Source organism: Myotis brandtii, unplaced genomic scaffold (assembly GCF_000412655.1).
Source record: "Myotis brandtii unplaced genomic scaffold, ASM41265v1 scaffold1074, whole genome shotgun sequence".
Taxonomy (NCBI): Eukaryota; Metazoa; Chordata; class Mammalia; order Chiroptera; family Vespertilionidae; genus Myotis; species Myotis brandtii.
This window is the reverse complement of record NW_005353653.1, coordinates 1,191,484-1,210,573: the sequence shown is the minus strand read 5'-3', so window position 1 is coordinate 1,210,573 and position 19,090 is coordinate 1,191,484. Positions and strand designations below refer to the sequence as shown.

The window sequence follows — 19,090 nt, the reverse complement described above, 5'->3', positions numbered from 1 at the left end:
ATGTAAATGTAAATGTAAATACACACACATATACTAGAGGCCCAGTGCATTAAATTCGTGCATGGGGGGATGTCCCTCAGCCCAGCCTGCACTCTCTCCAATCTGGGACCCCTCGAGGGATGTCTGACTGCCCATTTAGGCCCAATCCAGGACTGCTGGCTCCCAACTGCTCGCCAGCCTGCCTGCCTGATTGCCCCCTAACCACTCCCCTGCCAGCCTGATTGATGCCTAACTGCTCCCCTGCCAGCCCAATTGCCCCTAACTTCCCTCCCCTGCTGGCCCAGTCACCCCTAACTTCCCACCCTTGCCAGCCTGATCACCCCCAACTGCCCTGCCCCACAAGCCTGATCGCTCCCAACTGTCCTCCCTTTCAGGCCTGGTCCCTACCAACTGCCCTCCCCTGCTGGCCTGGTTGCCCACAACTGCCCTCCCCTGCTGGCCATCTTGTGGCGGCCATCTTGTGGCCACATGGGGGCAGCCATTTTTGACCACATGGGTGCGGCCATCTTGTGTTGTGATGAATTTATGGACTTTCTTGAAATTAATGGAAAAAGACAGTTTATGTTATGAATTTATAAGTGAATATTTTATGACCACCTGTCCAGAAATTCTAATGATCAGGTTACGGAGAAACTCTCAGACTGTGTAAAACCACACCACATGTGATGCTTCTTTATAACAAACTAGAGGCCCAGTACACAAAATTTGTGCATGGGGGAGTCCCCTCAGCCGAGCCTGCACCCTCTCCAATCCAGGAGCCCTCGGGGGATGTCTGACTGCCAGTTTAGGCTCGATTCCAGGGCCTAAACCGGCAGTCGGACATCCCTCTCACAATCCTGGATTGCTGGCTCCTAATCGCTCACCTGCCTGCCTTCCTGGTTGCCCCTAACTGCTCCCCCTGCCAGCCTGGTTACCCCTTAACTGCCCCCCGCTGCTGGCCTGGTCGCCCCTAACTGCCCCCCTACTGGCCTGGTTGTCCCCAACTGCCCCCCACCAGCCTGGTTGCCCCTCACTGCCCCCCTCTGCCAGACTGGTTGCTCCTCACTGCCCCCCTCCCTGCCAGCCTGGTCGCCCCACATAGCCTGCTGTTTGGTCGTTTGGTCACCCCTCACTGCCCCCCCTGCTGGCCTGGTTGCCCCATGCAGCCTGCTGTTCAGTTGTTGCGTGAGGGCATCCTGACCAATTTGCATATTACCCTGATGAACACAGGTGTTAAATGCTCAACAAAATATTGGCAAACTGATCCAGTAATATATTAAAAAGATCATACTACAGGACTAATTGGAATTAATTCCAGGGATGCAAAGCTGGTATAATACCACAAATTAAAAACATCTAGTATGCAAATAGACCAAATGGCAGAACCAAACAACCGAACCGGTTGCTATGATGTGCGCTGACCACCAGGGGGTGGACACGGAACATGGGGGTTATTGGCAGCAGGCGACAGAGTGTGGAACATGGAGGGCATAGGCCACGGCAGCATGTGGAGCAGGTGATCGGGGTCTCCAGACCAAGGTGGGGTGCCAGTCACTGTCATCAGGGTGAGCCTCTGGTGATTACTGAAAATTCTTTGCTCCTGTGCACCATGGTGCCACCAGTACTTGCATATGCTGCCAGTGCTGGCTCCGCTTGCACCCACTGCCAGCACCGGGCACCAGCCCCAATCGCTCAGCACTGCCAGCAGGTACAAGTGGCAGCTGCCGGCCCTGATTGCCCCTCAGGGCTTCTCCACCTCCCCCTGCTCCTGAGGGGCAATCAGGGTGGCAGCCACCTCTCATACCCACTGTCGGCAATGGCCCTGCTCACACCCGCTGCCGGCGCTGGCCCCGCTCACACCCACAGCCAGCACCAGAGCCACTGCTCGCACCCACTGCCGGTGTCTGGCACCAGTCCTGATTACTCAGTGCTGTCAGCAGGTGCGAGTAGTGGCTGCTGGCCCAATCACCCCTGAGGGCTTCTTCACCTCCCTCTGCTCTTGAGGGGCGATCAGGGCAGCAGCTGCTTCTCACACCCACTGATGGCACTGGCCCCACTCCCACCCACAGCTGGAGCTGGCCCCAATCGCTCCACGCCATTAACGGGTGCAGAGCAGGGCCAGCACCTTCAGTGCGTGGGAGCAGTGGCAGCGGGAGTGGGGCTGCCGGCAGTCAGGGGACTGGGGGACACAGTGGGAGGGGCCAGGCAGAGGTATGGAGGATGGGCTAAGACCCGCCCCTGTGCCCACCGCAGCCTTGTGGCCCACAGTTCCTTTCAAGGTGCACAAATTCATTAACTGGGCCCCTACTGATATATAACCTAAACAAAATAAAGGATAAAAATCACATTATCATATCAATAAATGCAGGAAAAGCATTTGATAAAATCAAGCACCCATTTATAATAAAAACTCTCAGCAAAGTGGACATAGAGGGAACATGCCTCCACATAATAAAGGCCACATAGGACAAACGCACAGGTAACATCATACTAAACAGGCAAAAACTAAAAGTGTTTCCCTTAAGATTAGGAATAAGACAGGGATGTTCACTTTCAACACTCGTATTCAATACAGTATAGAAAGTCCTAGCCACAGCAATCAGACAAGAAAAAAAATAAAAGGCATCCAAATTTGAAGGAAGAAGTAAAACTGTCATTATTTGCAGATGACAAGGTATTATATATAGAGAACAATAAATATTCCACTTTGGAGAATTGGTCTGAATTTGGGACTGTGCCAAAATTGATAATATTTTAGGGATAATGAGGCTGATTATCCATGGGGGAGGGGTTGGTTTTTCATATCTTTATTTCCCTTTTTCTTCTTGTTCCTTTGCAGGGAAGAGGCCATGTCCCTCTTCCTTCTCGTTTGTGGCATTGATTCACTTCCATGGTCTACAGGACTCTGCCCCTTGAACATCCCCGACGATGGCATATCTTCAATCTCCTCCTACTTTCCTCATCTCAGGTTTCTCCTTTTCTGGTCCATTTAAATGTCCCATCTCTTCATCTTTCCTTCATAAAGGGGTCTATTGCTGCTTCCTCTCACTTTTCCATCACCCATTTACTGACACCAAGCAACGTACCTTTCTCTCCCTCACTTCAGTAAACTGCCACATCCAGTGTCCTCTTCCCAGCCCCCAGGGTACCTGCCCGTTTTGGCATTGGGTTAACCATTCCGTTCTTCTTGAGTAATATCCAGTCTCTGGTGTCTAGAACAAAGGCACATTCTACTCTTTTGTTGGTTCTTTTTTTTTTCCCATGTTCCTCAAGTGACTCTGATCTTACTCCTTCCCAACCACAGTTTCCATCAGTAGTCTCATCATTTTTTCTTTTTGCTTAAACCATCATTCCCTCTCATCTGGATACTTGTTGCATATTCTTATTTACCTTATTGACATTTCCACATAAATATCTTCTTAGAATTTCAGAATCAATGTGATTAAAACTTAAATCATCACCTATTTCTTCATCCCTGAGCCTCATTCTGACTTCCCAATGAAGAAAGAAAAGGCACAGGAAAATAAAATGCAGAAATTTCTAAGTTCTGAACAGTGAAGACCTGGAGTGTGTGTGTGTGTGTGGGGGGGGGGGGGGTGACAAAATTGTGATTGTGCCAGTCACTCTACAGGGCATGGAGGAGTATTTTTAACTCACAAATTCACTCAATATTTAATTCCTTACCCATCTATTCATTAATTTATTCATTCATCTATCCATCCCTCCATTCCTTTGCATTTATTAAAAAAGCATTAATTATGCCAATTTGTTGTTAGAAACAAAAATATGAGTAAGGCATAATCTCTGATTTCAAGACATTTTAGAGGAAGAGACAAAAATTTAATTAAACTTTGAGATGCTGATAGAAATAGTCAAAATTTGTTACACCAAGTTGGAGAGATTAAGTTCAGAAAAACTTCAAAGTTGAGTGGCATGAGACATCGTAAAAGTGAGTTGGTGTCATTGGTGCACAGGCCCAAGATGTTACCTGAACAAACCAGGATCTGAAACAGCCTGAGTCCTGAAGAAGCAGAGGGTGAAAGGCACTGAGAGTTGGAATTGAAGGTGTGGCAAGGCCAGGTGGTGATGGTGGTGGTGCTCACCGTGCATAGGAGTGTGCATGTCATCCCAAAGTCCGTGAGGACTCACTGGAGACCCAGGTTGGGGGATTGCCAGTTGTGGAGGTTCCTTTCTATCTTTTCCTTGAGCTCCTGCTACCCTGCTACCACTGCCCTGCTCAGTTCCACTGTTCTAGCTTTAGTCTCTTACCCAAGAAATAGCACAACCATCCTTTCTTGCCTCTCCTCCCAATTCTTGAAACAGCTGTTACAGTTTCGAGTTTTCAAATAGAACTTTACTAAATACTAAAAGGGAAATAAAAGGACATCTACACTAATAAAAGAGAAACATGCAAATTGGTGTCACTCTGCTACACCCACCAGCCAATCAGGATGAGTATGCAAATTAACCCAACAAAGATGGCGGTTAATTTGCATATGCAAGCATGGAGCGAAGACTGACTCCAGCCCGCCGAGCGAAGACTGAAGACTGAAGATGACTGAAGACTGAAGAGGCTTGGCTTCTCTGCTGCAGTGGGAGCGAAGGCCTGGGTCCCAGGTGCCGGAGGAAAACTGGTGCCAGCAACCAGGGGAAGGAAGGCCTATTGCACAAATCTCTTCATGCAATGGGCCTCTAGTTGTTGTAGAAATGTCATCTGTGAAACAATAGTCAAGTTTCCCAAGTACAGATGTCTGAGTCCACCATTATTTTAGAAAAAGCAAAAAAGTTGACTTGGTTTCCAAATCTCTTTTTATGTTTATACTACTCTTACCACTAGTCCTATTACTTCTACCACCACCACCATCACTGCTGCTACTATTCTAGCTGCTAATGTATATTAAGTATATATCTTGTGCCAGTCATCATATTGGTTGTTTTGTTGATAATTTCTCATCTAATCCCATAAAAATAAATAAATAAATATCACTATTCCATTTTACAGATGAGGAAACTAAAACCCAGGTGGAAGTAAAGAACTTCTCCAAGATCACACAGCAAGTAAATGACCCAACCAGCAGTCCATGTCAGCTGTATTAGCACGTTCATGAAGTTTTCTCTGTCATGCTCTGCAACCAGAGCTGTTTGTTCAAAGGTGAATGAGTGACCACCTCACTGTAGCTTACCCTAAATACTTTGATGAACACACCCAAGCACTTGTCCTCCCTGTTGATGAGTCTTTTCTAGTTAGCTCCATTGCCCAATCTAGAACTTTATTGGGATGGAAGAGTAACCACTCTCAACTCAAACCGCTTCCCCACAGCTAAGACTCTTATAATTCTCTTTAACTGCATATTCTTCTGAGGAAGGATTAGGTGAGAGAAGTGATCTGACATGTGGTGCATATAAACATTAATAGATGAGACTCAGGCATGTTGTATTCCTTGTCATTCTCTTGGCTGAAGAGCTTTGGGGAGAGAGGAAAGTAGTAAAAAACAACTGTGCCCTTCTGGTGTGTGGTTTTGAGAGGATTCTTCATGTATGTTCTAGTTCTTTGTTTTGCTTATTTCCAAAAAGTGAACCAACCAAATCATCTTTAGAACTAAAACAAAATAATCAATCAGTTCTGGATTCAGTAAAACACTGCCAGTGCAAGGAATTTTCAGAGACCACATGCCCCGCTCTGGGATCCACTCTCAAGGGACTTGCAGCTAGAACTGAAGGCAAATGGTCTTTCCTCGGAAAACAAAAACAAAAATTATGATTGTTCATCACCATCATCTGCATTTTTAAAACATGTGTGTACCAGGTTATAGACCCATCTTCAAATATTGTGTATATCTCACAATAACCCTACAATATAGGAATTAGCATCTCTACTTTGAGATGAATACATTGAAACTTAATAGTTGGTTAACTTACTCAATATCACAAATATTTAAGAGATAGAGATGTATTTCAAAACTATGTTGGATAACTCCCATACCTTACTTAGCATCAGTAAGTCGCTATTCAGTGCTACATGAACCTCCCTTGCTATTCAAGTTTCTAGGATGCTGTTTCCCATTACATGCCTTCCTGTCTTCCTCCCCTCTTTTTGCTAATTCCCCACTAAGACGCCATCCACTGCCTATAGATTTAGATTCTGCCTGTACCTTCTTATATGATTTGGAATCTCTCAGAACTGACTTCTATCTATTAACACCCTTATATCACTGCTATATAATAACTATGTAAAACTATTCTCTACCACTTGTCTGTCTTTCTAGTTTGACCTGAAATTAAAGGTGTTGACTCCAGTCTCACTCTGAATTCAGGAATCACACTGTTCTCTTTCTGCATGAAGCCCACACTCTTACTGAATCCTGTTGTATTCTGTGCCACCAACAGTACCCACCCGGGAATAATTTCTTGTCTTCCTGTTTTTTTCCACAGCAACCCATTACTGGCTCAGACAAAAAGACTAGTAAAATGGACAACATGGCAATGTTAATCAGAAATCAAACATTTAAAGGAAGCAACAATGATAAAGAACTGTCACCCTAGCTCAGGGGTGGGCAAACTTTTTGACTCGAGGGCCACAATGGGTTCTTAAACTGGACCGGAGGGCCGGAACAAAAGCATGGACGGAGTGTTTGTGTGAACTAATATAAATTCAAAGTAAACATCATTACATAAAAGGGTACGGTCTTTTTTTTTTTTAGTTTTATTCATTTCAAACGGGCCGGATCCGGCCCGTGGGCCGTAGTTTGCCCACGGCTGCTAGCTGGTTTGGCTCAGTAGATAGATCATCAGCCCATGGACTGAGGGGTCCCAGGTTTGATTCCAATCAAGGGCATGTACCTTGGTTGCATCCCAGATCCCTGTCCCTGGTTAGGGTGTGTGTGGGAGGCAACCAATCATTGTGTCTTTCTCACATGGATGTTTCTCTCTCCGTGTCTCTCTCCCTCCCTTCCACTATCTCTAAAAATCAATGGAAAAATATCCTCAGGTGAAGATTAACAGACAACAATGAAAAACTGTCAACAATTTTGTTCCAGAGGCAATGACTGCACTTGCAAAAACCATAGCCACTCAAGTTGGAAAGCCCCAAAATCTTTCCTGCTGTGTGTGTATGTGTGTGTGTGTGGGGAGGGGGGGGAGTGGGGGGAGTAATAATTTATTTAAACCTGAAAGTGGAATCTTTAGAGAAACAATTACCATGCAGAACAGACAGATCTACCTTCTTACGTTTAGATGGCACAGTGCAGCTATTGCAAATTAGCTCATTTTCCTAGATCATCTCAATATCCCAACTCTTTCTTTGTGCCCAAGTGCATAGCTGCTTAAGGTGATGAAGTATCTGTCCAGGTCATTTCCAGGGAACAATGACCTATTGCCCTAAGGCATTTCTAACACAAGCAACAGGAATGGCTATGTCATCATCACTGGCATGATGGTATCATATTTGTCACTTACAGTGCAATAACAAAATGTTTCCACACCCAACTTATAATTTGATTCTTATTAAAATCATCCTTGAATTAGGTAATGCTGACCCCAATTTTATATAATGAAATGTAGGCTCAAGGAGGACCAACTACCGAGTATAAAACCTATACTAATCCCCAGGCCTCCTGCCTTCAATGTCAAGTTATTATGTCATATCGTGCAGTCTGGGTAGGGTGACAGCACACGTAGTCAAGCAATGCGGCATAGTCGTTCAGACAAATAATTTTGGAGGCAGATTCCTTGAGGTTCAAATCTTAGCTTAGATGCTTGCTCTTTGTGTGGTGTTTGAGAGTTTATTGGGATTCAGTTTTCTCATATAAATTGAAGCTAAAATGTCTATTCATGATACTGAGGGGAAATTAAATACAATAATGCTTGTAGAGCACTAAGGCTCAGTACAATGCTTGACACAATCCATGATCAATAAATGGGAGTTCCACCCTGGCCAGTTTGGCTCAGTGGATAGAGCGTTGGCCTGCAGACCAAAGAGTCCTGCGTTTGATTCCAGTCAAGGGCATATACCTCCCAGGCCCAGGCCCTAGTTAAGGTATGTGCAAGAGGCAATCAATCGATGTGTATCTCTTACACCTATGTTTCTGTCTGTCTTTCCCTCTCTCTTCCACTCTCTCTAAAAAATCAATGGAAAAATATTCTCAGGTTAGGATAAATAAATAAATAAATGGGAGTTCCATTACAGAAAGGTCAGAATTCTCCTTCTATTCAGATATAAAAAGCTCTGAAAAAAATAAAAGTAACTGATTTCACCACAAAACCCAACTTAAATTGACCTGAGGCTATTTTGTATTTCTTTTTCATCATTTTGAAAGTTGTTTTTAATTCTGTTTAATATAAACATGCATGCGTTTTCCTACAGAAATATTATTGATTTTGCTGCCACAGTCCCCCTGGGTGTATTACAAAATATTGAATATATGTACCATATGACCTTTCTAAAGTTCAAAACATTCTGCATTCTGAAACACAGCTGTCCATGAGGGTACTGTAGGTTCACACTTGCACATTGGTAGCACTAATATTTCTACCTTGCCTACTTCCTTCAGTATTTATTTCTTTTACCTTCTGGGGTTGTACTATCTTGCCAGTCACTGTGAAGTTCTGTGGGCCTGGAGCTGAAATGAAGAAGACGAACTGACATAAGCCAGCCACAGGGATGGTTAAAATGGGTGTGCTGGAGAGAGTGAGGCTCCAATAGCTGAGAAAGTAGCAAGGGCCCTGAGTACAGGGGCCAGACAAAGGCGTTTCACCAATGTACCAGTGGTTCTCAATCTTCCTAATGCCGCGACCCTTTAATACAGTTCCTCATGTTGTGGTGACCCCCAACCATAACATTATTTTCGTTGCTACTTCATAACTGTAATTTTGCTACTGTTATGAATCGTAATGTAAATATCTGATATGCAGGATGGTCTTAGGCGACCCCTGTAAAAGGGTTGTTTGACTGCCAAAGGGGTCGCGACCCACAGGTTGAGAACCACTGCAAGAGGTGGACACCAACTTGGAATTAAACCCACAAGATATTTATTGGTGGAAACACCTATACAGGGTAAGGGAAGAAGACACACAAGTAAGCAGATTGCAGTGTTGGCCTGACACCCGAGAAAAAAAAAAAAAGGAAGAAGAAAGGAAATTTGGGTAGAAAGAACTTCAGGTGGCAGCACAGCGGGGTGAGCAAGGCTGAGGAACACTGAGCACAGGTGTGTTAGGGGAGAGCTGAATGGGGCCGTGAAAGCCCCTCTCTCACCATTGACTGGCAGCCTGAGTACACACTGCTGAGGCTGTGGCCTTAGTCCAGACACAGTGGAGCATCCTGAGGTGTAGCAGCTGGAGGCTGTCAGTCACATGAACCCTCACAGTGCTGCTCTTGAAGGTGGGGCTAAGTAGTATATCTCTATAGCTGCCACCACAGTCAAATTTTGTCCTAGAAGGCATTCTGAATCTAGCCAAGATGCATCACAATAGGAGCCAATTAGAAACAAGTAAACTGAAAGGAAAATATATTATCTATATATATATATAAAAGGCTAATATGCAAAGTGTCCCCTCGGGAGTTTGATTGCTCGCTATGATGTGCACTGACCACCAGGGGGCAATGCGGAATGAAGGAAGGCCGTGGCTGGCAGCCAGCAGCTGGTAGCCAGGGAAGGAAGGCCCCAGCCAGCAGCAGGAAGGCCAACGATAGGCCCTGATCACCGGCCAGGCCTAGGGACTCTACCCATGCATAAATTTCGTGCACTGGGCCTCTAGTAATAATATAAAATTATAAGATGATTTTTAAAGACCTCCAAAAATATTGACAACTGCCCTTTCTGGCTCATGGAATTGTCTCCAGTTCATCCCATCAAGAAAAAAGAAGAAATTATTGAGTCATCCATCCATTTCCCTGGGGTCTCCAGTGCAATCACTCCACAACTCCTCCTTTATTCTTCTTTCAGACCTTCTTCAGGAGGCTGGCTGTGATATCCCAACACAATGCTCTGGACACACTGGACTACAGTCTAGAAGAGAGAGACTCCAATTGTTTCTTCCTGGGTCTGATAGCTCCAGTCAAGGCAGAAAACTTTCTCTATTCCTGTCTCTCCTTTGTTTTTTTCACTGTTTTGTTTCAACAGAATGCTTATTTAAAAGGAAATAGTTGGGGGTCTTATTCTGAGTTGAAGATTCTGGAAAACCATGGGCCAGATCAAGATGGCAAACATCTGTCAGAGCTAGGAAACTTGATTCACTTTGTTCAGAAACCAGAATCACTCAGGGCTTCTAGGTCAGCCTCATCATAAATAGATACAGCTAAAGAGAGCTTAAAAGGACTGGAATAAAGAAAATGACCATAGACTGACAGTTGCCTCAAAAGTGCTATAAAAGTGAAAACAGGCACATTAAATTGATAAAAACTACAGTCTACAATGAAGAACTCTTTGTACACTAAATAATGTAGCTTCAAGATAAACCTACAGAAATCACAAGAAACACATCTCTAAAAAGGGACTTATTATGCATTATGCCTCTCTCAGCTTATGATAGATCAAGAGAACCTATCAAAAACAACATTTTTTAAAATTCATCTTTATTGTTGAAAATACTACATATTCAAATAGAGTAAAACTAAAACTAGAGTTATTTTTAGAATAACTAAATAATTCTGTAGTAAAAAACAAACAAACAACAAAGTGAGCCTTGTTGTCTATTAGAAACTAATACTATCAGGCTCTATGTGATACAATTAAAGTAGAACTCAATGGAAAATTTATAATGTTAATATTAATAAACAGAAATATTTTTTAAATTTAATTAAGTACAATACTCAAGAAGTCATAAAAAAGTAATCAGAAAAAAAATCCACACACAATAAAGATAAAAGCAGAAATTTATAAGAAAATCCAAAAAGGGAGAATGAATAAATATATTCACAAAGTAGAACTTTAAATAGGTAAAGTAAAATAGATAAAACATTAGCTAATTGAAGTATAAATACATAAAATAATAAATAAGAATAGAGACATAACCACAGATAAAAGAAAATAATCTTTAAAAAGTACTTTGTAAAGTCCAAGATGAAAATTACACTCACCTCCTCCCAGAACCACACTGGAATTACAACTAAAATATAAAACAATCAACCTGCATAACCAACTGAAGACCAGCTGAACAGAAGTTCTTATAAACAAGTATTTACAGAAGGAGCTGCATCGAGACTAGTAGGAAGAGCAGAGACGCAAAAAGGGCTTGCCCTTCACCAATGTGTGTGACTGAGAATGCAGAGGGATATCTCAGCTTCAAAGGTTCCCCCTGAGGAGAGAGAGTCTCAGCCCCATACTGGGTCCCCAGCCCAGAGCACCAGAGACAGGAAGAGGAGCTCACATAACAACTGGCTGTGAAATCAGTGAGGATTCTGTCTGCCAGGGAGAGGTAGGAGTCTGATAGATATGAAGGCACCCTTTTAAAGGGCCAACACACAAAATCTTGTTCATAGTTACTTACCCCCAAGATCTGGCAGGAGGAGGGCAACTGAGAGAAAACTAGAGTTGTGAGAGGAAAGACTGGGTTATGTGGCTCCAGTGAGAGAGCTAAAGCGACAGCCATCAGAGTTCCTGTACTGAGTCCCTCTTCCACACTCCCACAGACACTGTCTTTCTTGGGTTGAGCACCCCCCTTCATAGCACATCAGCCTGGGAGAAATGCAATAGCCCCACCCTCTTGACTGTTGTCAACCCACCCTGCCAAGCTCATGCCCCATGGAGTCAGCTACCTGAGGTGGTGGTATAGAGATCTAGGTGGACAAAACAAATGTCAGAGACTCAGTTGTGTGGCTCTGGAGCAGGGGCCATTCCCATCCATCCTATGAGCCTGACCAGTGCTGCCACACACCACCCCCCATAGGAGGTCCACCAGACCCACTCTCCAAACTCCAATTGGCTCCACCTTGCCAAGCTCAGGTCCTGGAGGAGGTCTGGGCAGAATCTAGGATGGATTGAGTTGTGTGGCTCTAGGATTGAGGCCATATTTTCCTTGCACACATGACCATTGCAAAGTCCTCCCTTCAATGGCCAAATCTTGGTCTGTTTGGGCCCCATAAACTCTGCTGGCCTCACAATGATGAGTCCCTGAGACTCTGACTCACAAAAATGGTCAGCGGCACCCCACTAGCGGTAGGTGTCCTTGGACTTTTGCTGAGTGGCCTCAAATCCAGCAGCAGCACTGAGTATAAATCTGTATCAATCTGCTGAACACCACTTGCGCCTACCTCAGGACTGACTGAGAACCGACCACATGCAACTCAGATCCTGCCAGAGGGTATCTTAGCGATTAAGTATAACAAGCAGCTGGCAGGCAGAGGCAGTTCTTGCAGTATGTTGAGCTTTTTGCTGACCTGCCCCCAGGCTCAGTGCTGGTGGAAGACGGCCTTGGTTAGCCATCTTTCTATTTACACTCAGGCCCAATAGGGGCAGCCACAAACTGTGGATCACTTTGTATCTCCAAAAAGATAGTCCAGGGTCAGTCACAGGAAGCATCTGACATTGAAATGCACTGGAGTCCCTCTGAAGAGGCCCCAGAACCAACATAACCAGTGACAGGCTTCAGACAACTTCAGAGCACAACTGAAATATCCCGTAAAGCAGCACATTCAAATGAAGATCTTGCAAGGCACCAGACCATGCTGGGGCAAATTCCACTTTGTGTGGTCAGCACACACACACTGGTTCATACACTGTGGTCCAGATTGATCCTTACAGTCAGCCAGCCTAAGGGTTAACCTCACACACAGATGGGCCAAAGGCAATCAAGACTCAACTACAACAGAAGGGCTCACATAACCCATACAGAAGACATTCCTGGAACACCTTGCTCAGGGGATCAGGGAGACTGCACTACTAAGTGTCAAGCAATGCCTACCACATAAGGCCACCATACCAAGATTGGGAGACACAGCAGATTTACTTAATACATAGAAACAAATACAAAAAGAAAGCCAAACTGGGGCAGGAAGGAGGGTGAGAGAGGGGAAGAAATATGCCCCAAAAAAAGAATAAAAAAAATCCCCAGAAAAAGAATTAAATGAAATGAACGCAAGCAATCTACCAGATACAGAGTTCAAAACAATGGTTATAAAAATGCTCAAGGAACGTAGGGGAATAATGGATGAACAAAGAGTTCGTAAACATAAAAAATACATAGAAACCATGGTTAAAGAACCATTAAGACATAAAGAATAGAATATTTGAAATGAAAAATAGACTAGAAGAAATGAATAGAAGGTTAGATAAAGTAGAAAATGGAATCAGTAATTTGGAAGACCAGGTAGCAGAAAACACACAATTGGAGCAAAAAGAAAAAAAAAGAATTTTAAAAATGAGAACAGTTTAAGGGACTTTTGAGACAATGTGAATCTTAATATCTGTATCATAGGGGTACCAGAAGGAGAGAGAGCAAGAAATTGAGAACCCATTTGAAGAAACAATGAATGAAAACTTTCCTAACATGGTGAAGAAAAAGACAGACAAGTCCAGGAATCACAGAGATCCCCAAACCAGATGAACCCAGAGGCCCACACCAAGGCCCATCATAATTAAAATGCCAAAGGTTAAAGAGAAAGAATCAATCTTAAAAGCAGCAAAGGAAAGATAGTTATCTGCAAGCAAGCTTCCAGATAACTGATTAAGACTGTCAGCTGATTTCTCAACAGAAACATTTCAGGACAGAAGGGATTGGTATGAAATATTCAGAGTGATAAAAAGGAAATATCTAGAACCAAGACTACTCTACACAGTAAGGCTTGCATTTAAAATTGCAGGACATATAAAGAGCCTCCCAGACAAGTAAAAGCTAAAGGAGTTCATCACCACCAAACTAGTATTAGAAGAAATGTTAATGGGACATCTTTAAGAATCAGAAAAAAGAGTAACATCATTATAAAGAACAAAATAGTAATAAATATATAACCATCAATAATCACTTAAATGTAAATGGATTAAATGCTCCAATCAAAAGACATAGATGACTCAGAACAAAAGACACACACAGACTGAAAGTAGAGAGATGGAAAAGGTATTTCATGCAATTGGAAATGAAAAAGAAACTGGGTAGCAATACCTACATCAGAAAAAAAAATAGACTTTAAGACAAGGACTATAATAAGAGACAAAGGACACTGCATAATGACAAAGGGAGCAATCCAGCAAGAGAATATAACCCTTGTAAACATTTATGCACCCAACATAGGAGCACCTAAATATGTCAAGCAAATCTTGATGAACAGAAAGGAAAAGATAAACAGTGATACAGTCATAGGAGATTTAAACACCCAATTCACATCAATTTATAGCGCTATTTCTAGATTTTCCAGAAAGAAAATCAACAAGGAAGCATTGACGTTAAATAACACACAAGACAGACAGGTTTATTTAACACTTTCAGAGCATTTTACCACAAATCAACAGAGTATACATTCTACCCACATGTACATAGAACATATTCTTGAATAGACCACATGTTAGGACACAAAACAAGTCTAAGTGAATATAAAAGATTGAAATATCAAGCATCTTCTCTGACCACAATGGTATGAAATTAGAAATCAATTACAAGAAAAAAAATGAAAAGCACACGGAGGCTAAATTACATGTTACTAAATAATGAATGGATTAATAATGACATCAAGAAAAAAATCAACAGATACCTTAAGAAAAATGAAAATGGAAATAGAACAACACAAATCTCTGGGACACAGAAAAGCAGTCGTAAGAGGGAAATTCATAGCAAAATGCGCCTACTTCAAAAACCAGGAAAAATCTCAAAAAAAAAAAAAAATCTAACCTTAACATTAAAGGAACTAGAAAAATAATAACAAAGCCCAAAGTGAGTAGCAGAAAAAATAATAAAGATCAGAGTGAAAAAAAATTCTATAAATTCTTTAAAAAGGCAATAAAAAAGATCAATGATACCAAGAGCTGATTCCTTGAAAAGATAAACAATATTGGCAAACCTTTAACCACACTCATCAAGAAAACAGAGAGGACCCAAACAAATAGAATCAGAAATGAAAGAGGAGAGGTAGCCATAGAAATATAAAAGATTATTATATATATACTAGAGGCCTGTTGCATGAAAAGATTCTTGCAATAGGCCTTCCCTTCCCCTGGCTGCCAGCACAGGTTTTCCTCCGGCACCCAGGACCCAGGCCTTTGCTCTGGCCAGAGCCTTCAGTCTTCACGGCTCCAGACGGAGTCTTCAGTCTTCGGTCTGCCGCTTCACCCCTATGTATGCAAATTAACTGCCATCTTTGTTGTGTAAATTTGCATACTCTCCTGATTGGCTGGTGAGCATAGCTGAGGGATAGTTAATTTACATGTTTGTCTATTATTAGGTAAGATTGCTAACAACTATATGCCAACAAACTGGGCAAACTAGAAAAAATGGATGAATTCCTAGAAACATACAATCTTCCAAAACTGAATCAAGAAGAAACAGAAAAGCTGAACAAACCAATTACAATGAATGAAATAGAAGAAGTAATAAAAAAAAAACTTCCAAAAAACAAAAATCCTGGACTGGGTGGCATCATGGTGAATTTTACCAAACATTCAAAGAAGAAATAACACTTACTCTTCTCAAACTATTCCAAGAAATTTAAAAGAAAAGAAGACTCCCGAGCTCATTTTCTGAGCCAGCATTTTCCTAATTCCAAAACCAGATAAAGACACTACAAGAAAAAAAATTATAGGCCAATATCCCTGATGAACATAGATGCAAAAATCTTCAAAAAATATTAGCAGTCTGAAACCAGCAATACATTAAGAACATCATATATCATTATCAAGTGAAATTTATTCTGGGGATGCAAGGTTGGTGCAATATCTGTGTCACTTAATGTGATACACTACATAAACAAAAGAGGAATAAGAATTATATGATTATATCAATAGATGCAGAAAAGCATTTTAAAATTTCCAGCAATTATTTGTGATAAAAACTCTCAACAATGTGGAAATAAATAGATGGAACACAATTCAACATAATAAAGGCCATATATGACAAACCCACAACCAATATCCTACTCAATGGGGGAAAACTAAAGCATTTTGCTTAAGATCAGAAACAAGATGGAGATGTCAACTTTCACCACTCTTACTCAACAAAGTACTGGATTTCCTAGCCACAGCAATTAGACAAGAATAAGAAATAAAAGGCATCCAAATTGGAAATGAAGAAGTAAAGTTGTCATTATTTGCAAATGACATGATACTGTATATAGAGAATCCTAAATATTCAATCAAAAAACTAATAAAACTGATAAATGAATTCAGCAAAGTAGCAAGGCACAAATTAAATATTCAGATATCAATTGCATTTTATATGTCAACTAGAGGCCCAGTGCATGAAATGAAAGAGGAGAGGTAACACTGGTAGGGTCCCTAGTGGCTGGAGGCAGCTGCCGGCTGGGTATTCCCTTTCATCCCCCAGTCAGCCCCACCCCCTGGTCAAACTCCCAGAAGAACTCCTGGTGGAGGCGGCAATTTGCATACTACACTTTTATTATATAGGATAGTGAACTATCAGAAAGGGAAACTAAGAAAACAATCCCATTTATTATTGCATCCAAAAATAAAATACCTAGGAATAAATATAACCAAGGAGGTAAAAATAATATGAAGCATATACTGTGTTCATCAAGACGAAGAATTGACACTGTTAAAATGTCCATACTACCTGAAGCAATCTGTAGATTTAATGCAGCTCCTATCAACAGACCAATGGTGTATTTCCATAGAACTAGAAAAAATAATATGGAACCACTAATGCTTTCAAATAGCCACAGCCATATTGAGAAAGAACAACAAACTTGGAGGAATCACACTACTTGATGTCAAACTATTATATAAGCCTATAGTACTCATCACACATGGTACTGGAATAAAACAGACATAGAGATCAATGGAATAGAAAGCCCCAAATGATTTAGTTTGCCTTTATGGCCAATTAATGTTTCACAAAAAGGGCAAGAACATACAATAGGGTAAAGACAGTCTATTCAATCAATGTTGTTTGGAATACAGGACTTACACATGCAAAAAAGAAAGTAAGAAGGAAGGAGAAAGAAAAAAGAAAGAAAGAAAGAAATAAAAAAAGAAAGAAAGAAAGAAAGAAAGAAAGAAAGAAAGAAAGAAAGAAAGAAAGAAAGAAAGAAAGAAAGGAAGGAAGGAAGGAAGGAAGGAAGGAAGGAAGGAAGGAAGGAAGGAAGGAAGGAAGGAAGAAAAAAAGAAAGAAGGAAAGAAAAGAAGGAAGGAACTAGATCACCCTCTTTCACTACATACAAGAATAAACTCAAAATGGTTAAGGACATAAATGTAAGACTTAAAAGCATAAAACTTTTAGAAGAAAACATAGGCAGTAAAATCTCAGACTTTAGAATATTTTTTTTCTGGTATATCTTCTAGCACAAGGGAAACAAAAGAAGAAATAAATAAATGGGACGATATCAAACTAAAAAGTTTTTGCATAGCAAATGAAATCAACAAAACAAAAAGACAACCCATCGAATTGGAGAAGATGGCCAATGATACATCTAGTAAGTGGTTAATAAACAACATTTATAAAGAACTCATACAACTCAACAAACACACACACACACACACACACACACACACACCCCACAAAAACAAAACAAAACATTTAAAAAAGTGGGCAGAGGACCTGAATAGACATTTCTCCAAAGAGGACATACAAATTGCCAATAGACATATGAAAATATGCTCAATATTAGTAATCATCAGAGACATGCCATTTAAAACCACAATGAGATATCAACTCACACCTGTCAGAATGCCTACTATCAATAAATCAATGAACAACAACTAGTGAGGATGTGGAGAAAAAGGAATGCTAGTTCACTGATGGTGAGAATGCAGACTGGTGCAGCCACCTTGGAAAACAGTATGCAATTTCCTCAACAATTTAAAAATGAAACTGCCTTGCCCTGACCAAGTGGCTTAGGTGTTGGGAGCATCATTCCATACACCAAAAGGTTGTGAGTTTGATTCTGGTTGGGGCACATACCTAGGTTGTGAGTTCAATTGCCAGTCAGGGAGCATATGGGAAGCAACTGAACAATGATTCTCTCTGTCTCCCCCTTCCTCTCTCTCTAAAAATCAATAAAAACATATCTGCAGGTAAGGATTATATATATATTCTACATAATAAAGAGGTAATATGCAAGTTGTCTATGACTCCCTCACACAAGATGGCTGCCCCCATGTGGTCAAAGATGGCCATCACAGGATGGCTGGCAGGGGAGGGCAGTTGCGGGGGACCAGGCCTTCAAGGGAGGGCAATTGGGGGCGATGGGGCCAGCAGGGGAGCAGTTAAGTGTAAATCAGGCTGGTAGGCAGAAGCAGTTAGGGGCAATCAGGCAGGCAGGCAGGCAGGCAGACAGGTGAGCGGTTGGGAGCCAGCAGTCCCAGATTGTCAGAAGGATGTCCCCCGAGGGGTCTCAGATTGGAGAGGGTGCAGGTTGGGCTGAGGGACACACCACCAGTGCACGAATTTTGTGCACCAGGCCTCTAAAATATATATATTGGAGGCCCAGTGCACAATATTTGTGCACTGGTGGGGGGTCCCTTGGCCTGGCCTACAGGGATCAGCCAAAACCAGCAGTCCTACATCCCCGGAGGGATGTAGTAGTGCCAAAGTGACAGGCTGCCAGGGATGAACCCAAGCCTGGGCCGAGCACCGTGCTGCGCTGCTCCTGCTCATCCTGGCCCCTCTGCACCTGCCACCGCCAACACTCAGCAGGCTCGCTGCCGCTTCGCTGCAGTCTCCACGCCCATCCTAGGGAAATATGGCGCACCTATGACCAAGAAGTGGCCACAGGCTCACGCCCAGTCAGTCCCGATGCCGGTCCTGGTTTGGATGGGGGAGGGGCACGCAGGGGGAGTGTCCACAGGAGAGGCTTGCGCCACCGAAGCTGTGCTCACTGGCCATGAGCAGGAGTCTGGCACCTGTTGGTCAGCTGAGCGGCGCTCCCACTGGGGGAGCACACTGACCACCAGGGGGCAGCTCCTGCATTGAGTGTCTGCCCCCTGGTGGTCAGTGCACATCATAGCTACCAGAC

At 42.5% G+C, this 19,090-nt stretch overlaps 1 long non-coding RNA gene across 1 annotated transcript in view; it reads right to left on the bottom strand.

Annotated features, from left to right (window-relative positions):
* LOC106726563 overlaps positions 1-17,281 on the bottom strand; it is a 19,378-nt gene extending 2,097 nt beyond the window's left edge. The window contains exons 1-2 of the long non-coding RNA XR_001362629.1: positions 17,270-17,281; positions 264-267 (exon numbers count right to left, since the gene is read on the bottom strand). This is a non-coding gene — a long non-coding RNA (uncharacterized LOC106726563). The remainder of the gene's footprint in view (positions 1-263; positions 268-17,269) is intronic.
* Between the last annotated feature and the right edge of the window lie 1,809 nt (positions 17,282-19,090).